Raw genomic sequence first — 11230 nt, forward strand, 5'->3', positions numbered from 1 at the left:
TTCCCCCGAGCCTGGCAGTGCCCGGAGCTCAAACTTGGCCCAAACTCTTTGTCCCTCTTCCCGGTGGCCGCGCGCGGGTGTGCAGGGGTCCAGACGGCGCGGAGGACGTCGCCCCGCCGCGCGCCTGCTGGGGCGGTCTGGAGTCGGCGGAAAGAGAAAGCGCGCTTTATCACCCTCTTTTAAAGGAGGTGAACTAAGTTGTTCGGGAGCCATTCCGCGCGGGGGCTGGTTGCCCGCTGGCGTCGCGTGCCCTTGCGGGGGGAGCGAACTCCTCCGCGAATTAACTCCGGGAAAGCTCGGAGTCAGGTCAGCCCGGCTCACCCTCCGGCTTCCGACTCTGGCCCGAGTTTGGCCTTTGAGATTCATTTCTCTCTCCCCCCCTCACTCTCACACACACACACACACACACACACACACACACCCTTATGAAATCTGACTCCTGTTTATCAGGGTCCCGCGCGCCCTTTGCACTTTTACGTTTCACTTAATTATTTCAGACTTGATCGTGGCGTGGAACAAGGGGTACAAAAAAAACAAACACCCAGCCTTCACCAGCTCCCCTCGAAGGGTTAAATTTTAAACGGCGGTTTCTCGGACGGGCCCGGAAACCTAGAGTGGGGGTGGGGTGGAGTGGAGTGGGGGGCTGCATCTCCCCCTCGGGGTCGCGCATGCTAATGACTATTCAGTTTTCTAGACCGATCCTTCTAAAGCTTATGCAAAAAAGAAAAAGGAAGGAAAGAGAAAGAAAAGAAAAAAGAACCAACAACTCTGTTTCTAAGATTTTAAAGCGATAGACCAGATGGAGAAGCCGAGATTGACTTGGGGGGAAGCAGAGTGCGTGAAGCCGATCCAGCGTTTGGAAGACCAGCCCGCCCGCTTGGATGTTGGACCGTTGATTCCTCCAATTAATGAAATGCATTTGGTGTTAATCATATTTATCTTATTTTATGGGACGGGGGGGGACGCTAGGACGGTGCATTCAAAAAAAAAAAAATTCTGAAAAGCCTGCAAAACGATCGAAGAGTGAAAACTATTGTTGGACCGACTTGGTTTTTACCTCAACAGCGCCACCTTTCGGCAAAGGTCAGTTGAAATTGATCCGTGTCCAGTTTTGTTGATGAAATGAAAAGAAGCTGGTTTCCCTAGGTGGGAGGAGAAAAGAGGCACAGAAAGTTAGTTTGACTGCAGTGGGAGAACCCGACTTTGTTAGGAAAGGGGCTGAAGGCAGTGCTGGCAGGTGCGAGAATCATTTTTCTCTACCATCCCCCTTGACTGTGAATACAGAGGCCAGGGGACCCAGGAGCCTTCCAAGTGTAACTACAGCTGAGAGGCTTATGCAAGAGAATCCCATGTAACAAACAGGGCCCCAAACCCTATAAAAGTGCCAGGATGGATTTTCGACGGGCTTTATGGCAATATCAATAGAATTAAAGTTACTTGTAATTCAGTGATGAATGAGATGTCTCTAGTAAGTAAGATTAAGTGCAGTGCTATAAAGTTGTTTATCTGAAAAGTAATTCTCAGAAAACCTGACTTCTGACACTTAGTCATATATTAAGCCAGCTTCTTGAACACTGCACTTCAGAATGCTCTCACCCACCGGACAGCATACTTTACTATTTATAACGAGACCTTAGGTGTCACTCATTGGCTTCATACACCAGATTAGACTTGTGTTAATTTCTCTCATGCTGGCAGCCTTGGGTTTCAGCAAACCCTGGAATCCCTAACGAGAGATTCCCCAAAACGTTTGTAGGCACATCGTTACCCTAAAAGGACAGCACTGTTGCTGTTTTCTAGAAAAGCACTTTTTCTTTTCATCATCACTGCAGAGAAGCTGTTTATATGGGTAGTTTTGGTTTTATGGGAGTACTTTGTCGGGATGGAATGAGGTATGTCTATTACCAGTTTGGGGAAGAAAGAGTGAAGATTATGTCAATATTTATGCAACCTAACAGAATTCCTTTGCTTTCCTCCTCTCAAACAGTATTTCACCTAGTAATGAAGTTAAGGGATTACAGCTTATGTATTCAGAGGAAAATTTACTGCTTAAATTACATAAACATATCGTGTCATTAGCATTGTCTATAGCAATACTTTTCTAAGCCTCTTTAAAGTCACTAGCCACAAATGTCTGAAGTTTCTATTTTGCATGTAAAGTATGAATTTCAGCATGCTTAGGAAGAAGTAATTCAGTTTTTACGAGAATTTGTTTCTTTAATCCTTTTGCATCACAGTTTTGGTAAAAGCTGTGAGATACGATCCCTGCCTTTCATGAAAGTATTTTTGGTCAGGAACACTGAAACTGCTACACTTATAAATAAAAGAACATTTATAAACAAAGTTCACCAATGAGGAAGACCATGAGATATAGATTCATGGCCATGCACCTAACTGTTGCAATTATGTGTCATTTCTAGATATTAAATACCCATGTTTGGTCAGATAAATGTATCATTATCTGCACATTTTTATGGTTTACTTTTGAACACTGCTGTCAAACCAGGCAGGATATCTTTTTTTTTCTCTCATTGCAGAATCTTTTATAGTCTCCCATTTTCTCTTGGAAAAAAAAAAAAAAAAGGAGGATCCGAATTATTTTTTAGACGTGGAGCAGCAGTGCCCTCAAGCTTATAACTTAATTCTCATTTTTGTCCTTTTCCTTTATTATTTGGTGATTCACAGGGGTGTCTAAACATTTACAGTCTTCTGTTAGTGGCATTTCTCTTGTAACAATTGAGCTCTCTCATTTTAATTAGTACTATTGAGGTTTTTGAGTCTCTACAATTATAGCAGGCCACATTTCTTTAGATTTCTTTGCTAACATTGTTTGTTTCACTTCGCTCCAAGCCAATCTAATCCAAATACAATATGAACTGTGTCTTCTTACTGCTTAATACTCCCTTGCTATATATACTCTAGTAATCTCTGTAGAACAATACAGAGTAATTTAGAAACCATGCATTTGTCATTATTGACCAGTTCAAACCAGTAGCATTCAGGTTCCTGAAAGCAGTGAATCTTTATAGAAGAATTTGCGGGAGGGAGGAGGGCATGGGTCGGATCACGTAGGAGATTGTGAAACCGTAACATCAAAAACACAATTTTGGTTTCATGTCAGTACATACATAATAACTTTTTGCAAAAAAACCTATTTTAAACCCTGTTTACGTCCAAATTATAATGATTAAAAGTGAAAGATAATATAGTTTTCCTGACTGTGAGTTACAGCAACTCAGGTATATCATGTTGGAATCAGACACATATAATCTAAAAAGAACAAGAGGCATCACGGGTAGTGTCTGAACTCTTTTTACCCAGGAGCTGATTTTATGGTGCAGAACTAACCAGTGTCCACTGAGTTTCACTCTGAAACCAACTAAATCGATTTGAGAAAAGAGTTGTTCAGAGGAACTGAATGATAAGGCATGGAGTGTTGTTCCTAGCTGTAGTGTTAGAGAAAAATCCTTTCAGCAGTCTTTAGTGAGCAGGGCAAGTAAGTCAGAAATCACTGTTAGCAGATTCATGGACGAAAATTAATCGAATCAGACGAGATAATCTGATAAGGGTAAAATTGCTGAGGAAACAGTCTTGCCTCATATTGGAGAATGTGAGACAACAGTCTGATTACTGGGAGTCGTTATGAATAGGTGAATTATGTGCTAAATAATCATCAGAGTAAATCAGCATTTATTAATTCTTTTCTCTTTAAGCAATTCACAGTTGTAAGTTCAAGCCGCTCTCTCTTTGAAGACACATCTTCTATAATTTTTATTAGAGGTAATTTATTATTTGCATTACCTGTATTTACTTCATAATTGAACATTTTACATTCAAATTTATGTAATGCATTATGCCTGAGAATATATTTCTGCCTGATTAGCGTAAATAGTCACTTACCTCATGAATTACTAACAAAGTTTATCTTAAAATATAGGTTTTTTTTTTATTAAGTGGAACACAAACATATGTACAGTAAATTCTGATTTTCCAGTGCAGTTAGGGAACGGCTCACGTTTGGTTTCGGGGAAGGCAGGCCATCAGAGGAGGGGAGTAATCGTGAGGAGAGGGCGAAAAGTAGACAAATGGCATCTGGAGGTTTCTTTGGGGGGGGGTTATCATTTCGATGCGGGTATAGGCCTGGTGCGGGTGGGCAGCGGGACGAGGGCAGAAGAAGGGTCTGGGGTCTTCATACACTGTTTACATTGTTTACTGGAAAGTGGATTCTGGAAAAAAAACCCACAACTCGTCACCTGTGCCTTTGTGAAGGACCCTGGTAGCAAGTGCCCGAGTCTGGGGTCTTGTTTGTTTTGTTTGCTTGTTTGTGTCAGGCTCCCGAAGAGTTCTACCTTAGAACACAATACACATCATTTAATAAAATCCTTGTTTGTTTTGCACCAGAGATGTGGAAAAGCCAGATGTTTTCTCAAGTGAGAATTCCCGGGACAGCCTCCCAGATTTCCTCCAGCTTTCCTCCCTCCCTCACCCGACAGACACCCAGTGTGGCCTGGCAGACAGGACGTGATTGATAATAGCTCTGTGCACACACCGGCATTTGAACGAAAGGACTTCTTTGGGGTTTAGGCACCAGATGGAGATCCAAAATGATGGGGCCTCTTCCCTACTCTCGCCATTCCAAATCAACAGATTTCCACGCTTGTTGGTTTCTTTTTTCCTTCTTTCCTCTTTTCAGGCCATGGACATCTCCCTAGCTTTTTCTTTTCCTTCAATTAGGAACCACTTGCAATTCACCATTCCATTGTTACCCTTTTTGATTCTACTCACAGCTGTACCACGCAGGGAACTTGTCTCGAAAGCATTCAACCCTTCAAAGATTTACTGTGCTGAAATCAGAACTGATGTTTTTTAAAAAGGCAGGAATAAAGAAACGAACCTGATACTGGGACAGTGTCTGTTCAGGATGTGTCTTCTGTGCAGGGGAACCCAGGGGACAGGCTGGTGGTAGTGCTGCCTCTGTAGAGTTTTGGTCACTCTCCTTCCTCCCCCTGGGTCTGGGGTGACTCTTAGGTCCTGTTCCAGAGGCATTTAGCAGCCACTCGACCTGGGAGCTGGAACCTGGAGTTCTAGAAAACACAAACCAAACTTAAATACATGTGTGCTGACTGCAAGCGTCTGCTGATGCAGATGATTTCTGAATCTGTGTGTCTCTCAGTTTGTTTGGCTGGACCTGAGGGAAGAGATCCCTTGGGGCCTGTGTTATGTCTTTGTTCTCGGTTGCATCATGGGTTTTGCTGAACCTTCTCACGTGTTGTTCTGTGCACTGAAAACACCAAACTCGCCCAGTGACACCCTCACGGTGTTATCCGTCATGGCGGTGTTGCTGGTTGAACAGAGAACTGAGTGAAATATCCCCGCCCCTAACCCCCAATAAAAATGAAAGTCCATCGTATAGACCTTTTGCCAGTATTCTTATTTTGTCATTTTATAAACAGCGATCCATGCTCTTGGTTAAATATAAACATTTGAACAAGACAGAAATGGGAGGACATCAAACAAGAGAACCACAATGCCTCACCTCCACTCTGGTCCCCTAATCGTGGTCTCAGGTGTGACCATCTATGACAGTCGGGGTCCGGGTGGACACTCCTTACAGAATGGAATCGTAGCAGGCACGCCATGCTTCACGCCATGCTCCTGGCAACACACGCACCCTAACCATCTCAAAAAGCAGCTTGGGGCACTCCTCTGTTCTTTGGCAGAATTCACTTCGGAGGGGCCCAGGAAAACATTTTCATTTCTTCTAAAATCAGAGTTAAAGAAATGAAAATCATCTAGCATGGACTCTGTCAGTATACAAACAAAGCCATAAAATTTAATTAAGTTTTCTTGTGGAAGGAGTCCATGGAAACCAAAGCACGTAGCACCCACACAAGTCCGTGTGTGGTCCTGACAGCATGTACTTGATTACCTCCAGTGATTGGGTGCTCACTACCTCCCTATTTTACCTTCTATCTTCACACGGTCCTGAGACTGTCAGGAAAGCTGTTTGTTTGTTTGTCTGTTTGTCTACTATCAAGTCATATCCCTTCTTCTCTACATGAGTCTTGATTTTATACACTCAGAAGGCGACATCCTTACATCCTTTGCGGGCTCTGAGGAGTAGAAGACAACCACTATGACACCCTCTCCGTGCCTTTCCTTTTCATTTCTAGACATAGTCAGTGCCTTTAGCATTTCCACATATGCCTGCATTTCAAGCGCCCCTGCCTCGAGGTCGCTGCCCCCACCTGAGGGTTCAGGTTCCAGAGCTGAACCCAGATCCCCAGGCTGTAGCCCCACCCTCTGCCTCCTTGAGCTGCAGCCTGTCTGCTCCCCACGCTAGACCACAATTTCCCGACCTCTCCGGCAGACACATAACACCAGGGACTCATCGAGCACGGCCCCAGGCCTTTTCTCCTCGTATTTCCCCTATCTTCTGTTTGTGGGCTAACGTTTTTGAACCCAAGCACGGAAACATACAACGATCCCCCTAGGGTCCATCTCATTCGATCAAGACTGTTCCCTGCTGCCTAAATCTCTTTGAATCTAGGATGTGACATCGACTAGTTTTAATTCACTTCCCACCTTTGCACCAGCTGCAAATGAAACTGAGGCGCTTAACCTCTCAGAAGCAGGCCCCTCACCTGCAAAATGGGAGGTGGGCAGGATCAGAGATTGTGCCTGTGAAGTGGCTTTCACCACATGAGGCCACAGGGCAGCTGTATAAATGGCTGGGGACCTCTGCACTTCTGACCCTCCCCCTCACCTGCTGATGACAGCATTGCAAGGGACCAAGCCCCTCAGCAACCCAGTAGAGACGGCCCCTCCCAGTCCCCCCATTATACAAAATGACCCGCTGGATTATCTGAGTCCCCTAGTGGACATTTAAAATTAAATGGGCCTAGAACATCACCAAATCAACGGGGAAATGCAAGTCAAAGCCACAATGAGAAAGCCTCACACCTGTTAGGATGGCTATTACCGAAAAGACAGAAGATAACAAGGGTTGGTGGAGATGTGGCAAAAAAAGGGAACGCTTGTGCACTGTTAGCAAGAATGTCAGTTGGTGCAGCCACTGTGGAAAACTGTACGGAGGTTTCTCAAAAAACTTAAAAATAGGACTACCATATGGTCCAGCAATTCCACTTATGGGTATATGTCCAAGGGAAATGAAATCAGTATCTCAAAGAGATAGCTGGACTCCCATATTTATCACAGCATTATTTATAATAGGATATGGAAACCGCCTAAGTGTCCATCCACAGGTGACTGGATAGAGATAATCTGGTATACATATACAATGGAATATTATTCGGCCTTAGAAAAGAAAGAGACCCTGACATTTGTGACAACATGGATGAATCTGGAGGACATTATACTAAGTGAAATAAGCCAGACACAGAAAGACAAATACTGTATGATCTCACTCATATGTAGAAACTTAAAAGGTCACACTGACAAAAGCAGAGATTAGGATGGTGGTTATGAGGGATTAAAGGATGGAGGAAAATGGGGAGAAGCTGATCAAAGGGTACAAAGTGTCAGTTATGCAGGATGAATAAATTCTGGAGATCTGTTCTACAGCATGTTGGCCGTAGTGACCAATACTGTGTTGTATATTGAGTACTGTAATTTGCTAAGAGGGTAGATCTTAAGTGCTCTTAACACACAGACACACACACACAGACACACACACAAAGAAGATAGTAACTATGTGACGTAATGGATATTTTAACTAGCTTGATTGTGGTAATTAGTTCACTATGTATACGTATACCAAAACGTTACATTGTGCACCTGAAATATATACAATTTATATTTGTCAATTATATCCCAATAAAGCTGGAAAGAAAAAGGAGTTGGCCTATTTGGTAATTGGAATAATTTTAAACTAACTTACCCCATCTGGATGTCCTATACCCACCCTTCTGATCAATTCTAAAATTACATTGTTTTTGGTATAGACAGAGCTCTCTGTTGTAGATGGCAGGTGACTTAGACAACTGTTTGTAGTTTCACCTGCCCTGATCTTTGTAAACCTTCGCCCTGTCAAAATATAGTAGTTGTCCAAAGCTGGGACCTCAGAGACTAATAAAAAATAGATGTAACCTAGAAAAACTAAGCAGAAGAACTCTGTGTGTGTATGAAAGCCTCTTAGCGATCCATTCCTTCCCCCCTGGTTTTTTTGGTTTCGATCACCACCTCTCCTGCCATTTCCCGATGCCAGTTTGGAAGCCGGGAGGCTCCAAGGCATTTTCTTTTTTTTTTTTTTAAACATCTTTATTGGAGTATAATTGCTTTACAATGGCAAGGCGTTTTCTTGAACAGAAGAGTTCAGAGTTGCCAGTGTCCACCTTTGAGCTGCAACTGGTCCCCCCCGGTCTCTCTTGAAAGGATCTCAATGTGAGGGCTTTCGCAGAATCTGCCCTTCTTGGTTCCCATCTCACCGCCTTGCAGAGGAGGCTGGGCGTGAAAGCAGGAAGGAGCCGGTGGGTATTTATGACCTGCTCTCTGGGGTCTCTGTCCTGCCTGAGAACGTGGTGCCGGCTGCTGCAGGAGACTCGGCCGGGGATCGTCACCGGGGCTCCGGGGGAGTGATGGGGACTCTCCAGGCGAGCGTCACCGACTGTGGCCTCCAGGCTCTGTGAGGAGCTGCTAATCGGGGCTGAGTGATGTGGGCGCTGGCCGGTTGGGAAAGGTGGGTCGGCATGGAGACAGGCTGCTGATTCACCCTCTGACCTCAGCAAAGCTTCCCTGTCTTCTCCAGCTCATTTTTCAAGCTGAAAATGGGCTGGACTGCACGAAGACGTTAAAAAACAAATCTGAATTGCACGGAGGGAATGTTCTCGGCCCTTTGAGGCTGAATACGGGCTAGGTAAGCATGGCCCAGATACCCGTATGCAGAGACAGAGCTGACATGCTGTGATGCTGTAAAGCACTGGTGGGTCTCAATGACAAGGTCACGATATCGTTGAGGTCAAAATGACAGAGCCAGTGAGGTGGGGCAGAATGGGAGGGCCAAAGCCTCCTGCATCTCCAGGCCAGACGATGCTGGGCTTTTAGGTCAACGATGTTCAGAGCCTTTAGTGGCCGAGCAGTGAGAAGGTAAAGCATGGATTTCTGAGGGTTGCTGAGCCAGGAGATGCTGCCCTTTGGCAGCAGGCCGACATGGGGTCTGAATCCTGCTTCATCCCAGGTGTGAGACCTGGGCAAGTTGTTTGACCCAGGCTCTGGGCCTCAGTCTCCCCCGGGTCAAAGGTGGAGAGAGTTTTTGTCACCACGATGAGCATGGGTACCCAGTGCCTGGCATACGTCAGCCAGTCCCCTGGTGAGTGCTCAAAAGAACTGATCTCCTAGTATGTGCCAAAGGCCGTGCTGACGTCCCACGCACACCGTTTCCATCTATGACGCCTCGTGCATTCCAGGGTCTCAGGAAACGTTTTCCCTTCTGTCTTTTCTGCTCCTGCCTTCAAGCTGTAGTCAGCCCCAAACCTGGCAGAGTTCCTCTTTCTTTCCCTTTCTCCTGAGACTTTGTATAATTTCGCCCACCTGGAACTCCACGCCACACCCCCCCCCACCCCCCCCCCCCCCGCATCTTCCCTCTGTCCTATCTCCTGGCTAATTCTGATCCTTCTTCAGGTCTTGGGTTTCCTCTTAACAGCCTTACCTGAGTCCTTGTGCCAGTCCACTAGCCCCAAGGTGGGCTAGGTGTCCGGTCCCTGTGCTCACTGCGTCTGAGCCCTCATGGTGCCACGTGAATTCCCCACCTGCCCTGTGAGTGTCCTGAAGCCAGGACGACAGCTCTCATCTCTCCAGCTTCTTCGCCTACTGCAGTGCTCTGCACACAGTAGGTGCTCAACACATATTTATTCAATGACAGTGACTACACGAACATTCCGGTTCCTCGCCTTGCTTTCTGAAGTGCTAAGGCACACGAAATGTCCTGCCAAGTGTCCCAGGTGGCTGCCGTGTTGCAGCAAGGCAGTCCCCACGCTCACCTCTCACTCGTCCAGTGGCGCATCCCTCCGTTACCAGGACGCTTATCTTGTTCCCTAATCGGCCTGCGTCTTCCCGAGCAGGAAGTGGGTGGAAACATGGTGGAGATGTGCGGGCCCTGGAACTGAGGTGGAAATCAGCAAGTCTTGCTGGGATGGAATTCGGGATGAATGGAGGGAAGTGATTAAATACGCCGGTGTACCAAGGTGTGCCACCCGTATTCCAGCGCTGGCCGCCGCCACCGAAGCAGGCCCCATTCCAGCCTGGAGTCACAGCTGCCTCCCCAGGGCTTCGAGGGACATGGACACTCTTTCGTCATCTTCAAATACGAAAGCCCGCCTGCCCCCATTTCCACATGCCCAAATCGTGCTCATCCCCCAGGCGCAGCTCTGGCGCGAGGCTCCATGGAGCTCTGACCGCGGGGACTGGCTTCTGATAAGCATTTAGTAAAGGTTGGTCGTTAATGCAATTGCTGCTGCTTCCAGAAGCCGTCTCCGACTCCCGCCTTTTCTTTGTGGATTCCCACAGGTGCATCTTGACCTCCCTTCCGGAGCCTTCTGGAGCTCTGGGAGCTCATGGTGGAGTGGTTGGGCAGAACCGGGTTCAAGGTGGGCTTTTGCTACTTCCTCGCCGTGTGAGCTCTGAGTCCTTTACGTGCTCCTCCAGTCCTGGTCTTCAGCACATGCTGGGGCGCCAACTATTGGCCCTCTTGGTGTTGCAGGTGAAAACACTGGGACCTAAACTGAATGAAGGAGAAAGGGACCTTCTGGGCCCACGTGCCCCAAAGGTGCAGGAACGGAGCTGGTTGCAGGCAGGAGCCACACGATGTCCTTGGCACCGGCTTCCTCACCCCTCTTGTGCCTGGACTCCAGGCCAGGGCTCCCTGTGGGAGCAGCTCCAGCTCCAGCAGGTCCAATGGGAGTCGGGCTGAGTCCCCAGTCGGGCACATGGAAGTCATGGCTGGGGTCGAAATGGTCTGGCTCACGTGACTGGCTATCCGCCCACCCCGATCCAACCCCTGCGGCAAAGGGATGAAATATGCTGACTGACTCAGATTAGACTCAGAAATGGGGTGGGCAGGGACGCGGGAAGTGAGTCTGAGTCTGAGTCAGTGAGCATACTTCATCCCTTTGCCACAGGGGTTGGACGGGCAGGGACACGGGAAATCACGGAGTGTGACGGAGGAGCTGTCCTCCGCAGCATGGGGCCCCTCACCAAACGACAACATGACCGA

Source organism: Delphinus delphis, chromosome 20, assembly GCF_949987515.2.
Source record: "Delphinus delphis chromosome 20, mDelDel1.2, whole genome shotgun sequence".
Lineage (NCBI taxonomy): Eukaryota > Metazoa > Chordata > Mammalia > Artiodactyla > Delphinidae > Delphinus > Delphinus delphis.